At 39.2% G+C, this 8,224-nt stretch overlaps 1 long non-coding RNA gene across 3 annotated transcripts in view; it reads right to left on the reverse strand.

Annotated features, from left to right (window-relative positions):
* LOC117244588 overlaps positions 1 to 8,213 on the reverse strand; it is an 11,905-nt gene extending 3,692 nt beyond the window's left edge. The window contains exons 1-3 of one of the 3 annotated variants that reach the window (XR_004497976.1): positions 6,793 to 8,213; positions 5,400 to 5,663; positions 2,093 to 2,236 (exon numbers count right to left, since the gene is read on the reverse strand). This is a non-coding gene — a long non-coding RNA (uncharacterized LOC117244588). Of the gene's footprint in view, positions 1 to 2,092; positions 5,664 to 6,792 lie in introns of all 3 variants that reach the window. The other 2 variants (XR_004497977.1, XR_004497975.1) reach the window with 2 other exon arrangements.
* Positions 8,214 to 8,224: the final 11 nt, after the last annotated feature.

Raw genomic sequence — 8,224 nt, forward strand, 5'->3', positions numbered from 1 at the left:
AAGGAAGGAAGGAAAGGAAGGAAAGGAAGGAAAGGAAGGAAAGGAAGGAAAGGAAGGAAAGGAAGGAAAGGAAGGAAAGGAAGATTTGTTGAGATGCCATTCAACCCCTAAATAAAGGGAATTTCCAGCAAGCTCTGGAGTATTTTCAGCCACTGAAAATCAGGCCATATGGTGGGATGTGGTTAAGACCAGAACTGGAGTATCCAGCTTACCACAGGCTCTACCATAATTATGAGATTGTTTCTGGAAAGTCTCTTTTAACACTAAGTTACTTTAGAAATACTAATAACATTTTAATTTCTTTTCAGATATCAAAATTCAGAGAATTCACTAACCTTTTGGAGTAAGTGAATAACACTCTTCCACTTCTGCCCTTTTTTCCCTTTCTTAAATAAGCATATAGGTTAAAGAAACTTATTTGAGTTACTGAGTTCTAATTATATTGAGTTCTTGATAGGTTATGTCACCATCTACAGTTTCAGTGACCCAGCCCAAGGTGTTTAGTGTGAAAACAGACTAAGACCCTGGAACTCATTAGAAATCACAAATTTAAAATTAAAGAATTAACACTGTGTTATGCTCTCAGCTAAGTGCACACATGGAGATTAGAGAGGATTAACAGAGCATGACTGGCACCTTTGCAAACACAGGACTTGAAAGATAAATACATTGTCTGCCTAATGGCAAAAGGCAGACAGATGTGATGACAGAGGTAAAGCTTATATTGAAAGCTTTTTTTTTTTAACCTATGTTTAAACTGGATATCCCTCTAATCATTAAGTGCTGGAAATGAATGTTTTGAACTGTTATAGTAAGGGAGGATTTTAAAAGAACATGACACCAATGTCTTCACTTGCTTTGAAAACTCTGAAATCATTAAATAATTTGACTGCTGTCTACTACTTTCCCATAGTGGTACAGAAATCAGAATATTTTGATGCAAGACATCAGTTCTCACCCTAAATTTGAGTCCTATGAAGGACCCAGTGCCCGCAGTCATTAATGTGAAGGGAGTTTTGCCTTGACTAGATGATAAAACCTCAAGACTGAGTATCTAAGAAAAATTTGTGCAATCATTTCAGTGGGTAAAGTTCCTTAAAATCTCAGAAAAAAGTATAAATTTAAAAATAACATGGGAAGAAGTATTTTTTTCCATCTGTGCAAGTAAAGCGATCTATTTGTCATGGAGACCACATGATTTGTTGAGTAAGCTGGGGAAGGATGATTCTTCAGAAGAACTTGCAGGATATCCCTGGGCTCCTTTGGACAAGAAGTTTTAGGAAGAGGCTTAGATGGAGATATGAAAAGGGACTGTTGTGAGACAGGCCTCCCAGTTCCCTCGTAATGAGGCAACTGAGCCTGCCCTATTTCTAAAATGCAATTATACACCTGCATCCTGTGGCTCATCAAAAGACTGATAACACTTTTACAACAAGGAACAATTGCAGAGCACTTCCAGATAGCCTGATAAAAGCTTTTACTTCATATATTACTCTTTTATTGGAGGAGGATATAAAATATGGGAGGATGTGGGAATGAGGCCAGGAGATAACATCACTAAAGAAAATAAGATCCAGAAGAACTGTTGCTGTCCTGATCTATTTTATAACTCAGTCTGTCCCTCAGACATTTCAATCTCCACTATAAGACTGTAAATACTGCAGCAATTGCAGCAAATACCATAAAGAAAGGTAGCATTAGTTATCTTTAATCCAATGTCAACACCAGAGAAGTAGGCAGCAAGTAGCTAACCAGCTCTAGGAAGTTCTTAGGTGTCGGTTCACAGGGCAGTTTTTTCACTTCTAAGTTGTATCAACAGGTTGAAATTTTACTGGCTTTTTACTTCCAGTGTGGCTGCTGCACCACAATCTGGAAGAACTTCTTTGCTTCGCAATCTATGGAACCCTTGGCTTAATATTTCCTTATTTCACAGAATAAATATAAACACTAACCACCATAAAATATTTCATATTATAACTGCCTTTAAGAGTGAGTGTCTGAATAATTATAATGTGATGGTCATTTAGTTGCACAATTGATTTGATGCTGGGCTTCTCAAATAATTTCAAAGGTATTACTTTTCCTTTCATACCCTATTTCATTCCTGCTTCTGCAAAACACATATTCTTCGGAGTATTAGTTATAGCATTTTGTGACAATCTTGGCTTTCTTCCTCCACAAGGTTTTCCATTCCCTTTGCTTCAGACTGTCCTTTCTCTGCTTCCCCTCCACTGACCTACGGCATAAATTGATCAGATCAACCACATAACTTTTTATCTGAATTAAATACATTTAGTAAAATAACTAGTTAAGATAGAAAAGCAAATATCTATATAGAGTCAATCTTTTGAAATAAAACTCAAGCTATGCAACAAAATGTTATCCTGATCTGGGATACTCCAGGATACATAATTTCTTTTGAAACAGTTTGCATTGTGATTTATTTCCATTCGTCTGCCTGTGTTTCCAGTTTCTAGACACACAGCTGTGCAGAAGCAAGAAAATTACAAACAATGTTCTTTCAAATATTCTCACCAGCCTTATTTTTATGAATACTTAAGACATGAGGAAAAATATTTGCAATGCTGCATTAAACATATATGGATTAACAAAGAATAAAGATCAGTGGCTGACAGAGTACAAAGGGTAACAGAAGCAGAGTGAAACAACTTTTAATCTGCTTTTATGTTCAAATACGGTTTATGTAGGTCAATGCAAACCTTGCAAATTCCCTCCTGGCACATCAGTTGTAGAAATCTCTTTAAAATTTCATCAAAGAAAGGAAAGGTTTAGATGATATCCCTTTCTGTCACAAAGTCGCTGCTTGCCACAGATTATTTACACATCTTGCTCACACTACTACTTCTGAAGAGAAAGTGTTTCATCTCTGAGAGAGCCAAAATGTTTCCTGATGGCCAGGGTCCAAAACAACACAGGATGAAGCAGAGCTTGCAACCATATCCTCTTATTCTTGTAACATTCAAATTTCCTCAGTGAGTTTTTCAGGAATAAGATAATGTTAGGGTCCAGCAGGGACACCAACAATGCTTTTTTACTAAATACTGCCCTTTTTTTCAGTGTGAGAAACAAAACCACATCCAGTCTATAACTCATTGTTCCAATGAGCACACGGATATATTTTGGGTGTTGTATTTTCAGTTTCAATAATTGTCAATATTGTCAGCACTGGTCTACAGATGTCCACAAGCATGATGTTTCATTTCAGCACAATGGGATGAAACAGTGGACAAAAGGGTGCTTCATAATGGGGAGGGTCTAGAAAGGCTGGGGAATTGGCTTCCAGACCAAAATACTCTTGCTACCCTCTGACTCAAAGATTCAGTCTTCAGCACATTCCCCATGGAAGTGCAGCAGGGAAAAATTACTCAGGGAACGGACTGGGGAGTGAGAGCCACTTCTCCTCAAATAGCTCTGTGACAGAAAAATGAAAGGCCATGAATCCTCGTTTAAACCCTCAATTTTCTTATTTTACTGTTTTATAGCAGTTTTCATCCAAAGTGCTTAAAGAGCAGAACTGCACCTTTCACAACACACTTAGGAAAGGGAAAAGTGCACCCTGAACTTTCATCTCTTAAATCTTTTAAAGATACATCAGATTCTACCTCATCTTTCCCCACAAAGCAGTTAATAAGCTTATACTTTAACTCTGATTTGCAATGCAGCCCAAAAAGGGGGATAACTCTTCACAGACGAGAGTTGACAAATTTCAGCCTGCAATACTGAGGAAAGACACGCACCAATGTTCAGCATGCACCACTGAATCTGTCACAGGATTTCATTTTTCTTGTTATTTTCTTGTTATTCTGAAAAATAGTGACCATTTCTATTTACTTCCAGCAAGCTACTCTTCATGACAATAAACCTGCATGTCATACTTCCCATACAGATGTACAATGGATTTTTGCTGCAATGTAACAATCCCTTTCATTATATTCTATTATTTTCCTAGCAATTCCATTATTCCTAGTACTTGCTATTTTGATCTCCTCTAAACATTGCACCAATGATACCACAGAACCTTCTTATTACACATCCACAATCTGAGCAAAATGAGAAATAGATTAAAAAAAGCCAAGGCTGCCTTTTCTTCAAGACAAGTCAGTTCACATTACTGACATATCTTTTACTGCTTTACCACCTGGCTACTGAGTATCAGGAGATACTCTGCAGATAGGAAGCAAAAGATTTTCTTTCTATATTGTTCCTCTAAGTAATTCCTTAATTCCAAGTCATCAGCAAACTTTGTCACATCATTTTGTACCCCCATTTGGGAATTTTATTTTAACATTGAAGCACAGATGCTGGGTATAAATTCCTAGGAAATACCACTGCTGACACCTCCTCCCATTAGCCCCAAGGTTTATAAAAAATAAGAGTAAATAAACTTCCCTAAATCCCTAAACATCACAAGAATAAGCCCCGCCCCATGCTGACTGCCCTTTTTTGCCCATCAATAACTGGATGATATGTACACTATATGCACATATCATGTGTATATAGTGACATGACAGACGAGACAGAAGTTGATATAATTTTAAAAGACAGGAATTTTTAAAACTACTACCATGATCTCGTAAATATCTGGTGGATACTTAGCCTCTGCCAAACAATCAGATACTACTTATCTGCTCTGTGATGAGCAAGGCACTTATAAACTGCAGATAAGTTGAAAAAAAAGTAATAAAATATTGATTTGCATAAGAAATCAAATGAAAACTGCATCAGGAATCGAGTGCTACATTCTCCTTTAATGAGACCTTCATATTATTTCTAGTTGTGTGTGAGATTTGTAGGATATACATGCACTATATGTCTGTTACCACAAACCTTTTTGCTCTACTTCTAAAAAATATTTCCAGTACTGGAAATGAGAAGCCAAAAAATTGCTGTGATACACTTTCTGCTGCAACCACAGCAGTACCCTACCTTTTACTTCCTGTTTTTCTTGCTGTTTGTGGTTTCATTTTCAAGGCACCCTCTGTTCAGTTAAAAGCACCAAAATTGATTGTAACAACTTAGATGTCTTAACAGTTCCTACACAAAGTATCATTCCTCTTCTGTCTTCTTTTTGTGACTTTTCCATGTGGCTTCAAGTCTGAAATTACCCCCATGTCCTGTACCAGTATTAATACTGGTACTTACCTTCAGAACAGTTCTCCCCCAACTTTACTTTTTACTTCTAAATATATTATGGATCCTCAGTTCTAACTCTAAAGTCTTTTGGAGGGAACATCATGCCTGTTTCTCTGAACACATGCTCTTGTGTGTTTTAAAAGCAAATTTTTCAGGCATGATTTGCTCTGGCAAAGACAGGTTTGGCCTGATATCACCAATCACCTCCTTATTTTCCATGTGTCTTAGCATAGTTTAAGAATTACCATCATCAGAGGGGTTATTGACACAGCCCCAGAAAGCTGGGAATGTATCTATTCAGAGGTTTTCCACCCTTCAGTTAAAGGAGTTTCCAGCCTGAAATGAAATAACCATGTAATTATTTGGAGAGAGAAAAATAAGTAGCACAGCTAACTAGACTATGGTACTTATCAGCTTGTGATTGAGAGAGGGTCAAAACGACCCTGAAACAGTCAAAGCTATGATGGAAATCTCCACTCCAAGAAGCAGGATTGATAACAGCATGGGGCCTGTGAGAAGAAAACAGAAATTAGCCTCTTTCAACTGTTGTCTATTTGTTTCTAAAGCTACAAAATCATAGAAAAAGAAAACAACCCTTCCACATCCTTTCAAATCCAAATTGACCCTCCTCCTGTATAAAACCAATATCCCTTGTCTTATGACTACCTGCACTTGTAAAAAGTCCCTCTCCAGCTTTCCTGTAGGCCCTTTAGGTACTGGAAGGTACTCTAAGATCTCCATGGAGCCTTCTCCAGGCTGAACAATCCCAGACATTTTAGAGGAGACAGCCAGCTGGAAAACAGTTGCAGCTCCAGGAAAACCAACTCTCAGCTGCCCTAATTGTCCCTGCACCCATCCTCTGCCCATACATGCTGCATTGGCCATGAACACATGTGCATCACACCAACTCTCTGCACACCTGCACTGCAGTGGCCATGTGTGCTTGTTGAAAACAACATAAATTTTCTAATAAGTTCTTAATAAATTTTTTAAATCAGTCATAATTTATATATTATGAGCAGTGTGCTAGTCTTAAATCACTTTTAGCCAGCACATGACCCTGATATGCTTCATTGAACAAGGCCTGGGAAAGAGTGAAGGATTGTTGAAATTGGATACAATCACAGAATTGCAAAATAAGTGTTGGAAGGGACCTACAAAGATCATGGAGACTAACTGCTGGCCCTGCACAGCACCATCTCCAGGAATCACACCGTGGGCCTGAGAGCATTGTCCAAACACTTCTTGAACTCTGCCAGGCCCAGTGCTGTGACCAGAAGAACAGAATTTATAGACTACACAGATGTTTTGTAGAAATCAGAGCATAAAGAAAAATCTAACCAAGACTCAATATATGTGTGTTGTAAAGTCCCTAATGGAGGAAAAAAACTAAAAATATGGACTAATTAGCATGAACAGCAAGAAATCAAAAGCCAATAGAGGACAGAATACTAATGAAGGATTTGTCCTGCTGAGCGCAAGGCACATTGCACAGGAGTTCCATTCTCCTGTCCATGCCTATCCCATTTGGATACTGTGGGAGGCTGTATCAGAGACCTTGCTAAAGTCACAGTAAATGGCTGTCACTGCTCTTCCCTTGTCCCACAAGGACACTTCCCTCCTCCAGGCAAGACTTACGTTGGTCCACCACAGCTTGTCCTCGCAGACATTCTCTCACCTCATTCTTCTCATGCCTTCAAGCCACCTTCTGGCAGTTGTCTGAGAAGGGCAGGTTTTTCCTGGAAACTTGTGGGAAGACTCCGGTACAGATGCTGCCTCTGGTTCTTCCTACCTAAAGCAGGAGCAGGTAAGCAAGGAGGCCACAAAAGCAGAGAGAAGCTTTGTTCTTCATATGAGCAGAGAGTGAGGGCACACTTGGTGTGTTGTAGTCTTGTTGAGGGGACCCCACAGGAGGAGGAGGCTCCTTAGTGGGGGACAGTCCCTATGCCTAAGGGACAGCCTTCCTTGAAGGCAGCACAAGAATGAGCCCCAGGAGAGGGGCCCTCAGTCCCCATCAGCCTCTCCCTTCTCCCACTTCTGGTCACAAATTAGAAAAGAATGCTAAATCACCACAAAAGTGTTTCTAAAGTGAACTATAGTGTAGGAAAATAATTTTCTAATCTGAAGGAATATCTCCAGATACTCCTCCAGATTAGAAAATTACAGATACAGATCTTTCCAGTGAGATGTTACCATAGACAGTTTACATCCCCATTTTATTTTCACCTGCATAACCCAGAAGCTACAGTTTCAACTACCACTTTGCCATCATTATAATTAACTCTCAACCCCATGTCAGTTTTGAGTTTCTTCCCTAGGCTGACCAAATCCCTCAATAATTCATTTTTATCTCAGATTTGTATAAACTATTGCAATAGTTTCTTATTAAAAAAACCCCAAACCTTGCCTTGTACATACTTAACTTGTAAATCAGAATAACAGAAGTACAGTGCACAGTGATGTTTTTAAATCATTTCTACGTGCCAGTACATCTCTTTAAATAGTACAGGCTTACAGTATTGAGAAATCATAAGAGTTAACTAGAACTTACACCTATTCCAGAAATCATTATTTTATAGGAAGTGCAGTGCATTTGCTGTAACAGCTAGTATTTACCTATCCTTTTAGGTTACCTATCCTTTTAGGTTACCTAAAAGTAACTTGTATTTTCTGAGCCCTTGCCGTGCTGAACAAATGCTTAAAGCACACAGAAAATAAGAGCCAAAACCCCACCGGGCGCCACACCTTGAAACCAGGTGGGAATGGAAATCCACAAATCAAACCCTAAGCATTAACAGATACGAAGGTCGAATATGATTTCCTAAACTGTTAAATCTGCACGGGGGTGCTCTGAGAGTAGGGGAGAATCAGGTCTCAACACATGTAAGGCTCAAGTAAGTGAAAAGAAGGAGCAGTCCGGGGGAAGGATGCCTAGGAATACATTTTCAAATTCCCACACGACAGCTCACGACCGGGCGCGGGGCAGCGCCGGGCACAGCGAAGAGCTTTGCAGAGGACGCCGCAGGGGACAAGGAGCGAGCCGTCACTCGAAGCTCAGGGCCACGGAGCC

This window comes from Parus major, chromosome 5 (assembly GCF_001522545.3).
Source record: "Parus major isolate Abel chromosome 5, Parus_major1.1, whole genome shotgun sequence".
In the NCBI taxonomy this organism is placed as follows: Eukaryota; Metazoa; Chordata; class Aves; order Passeriformes; family Paridae; genus Parus; species Parus major.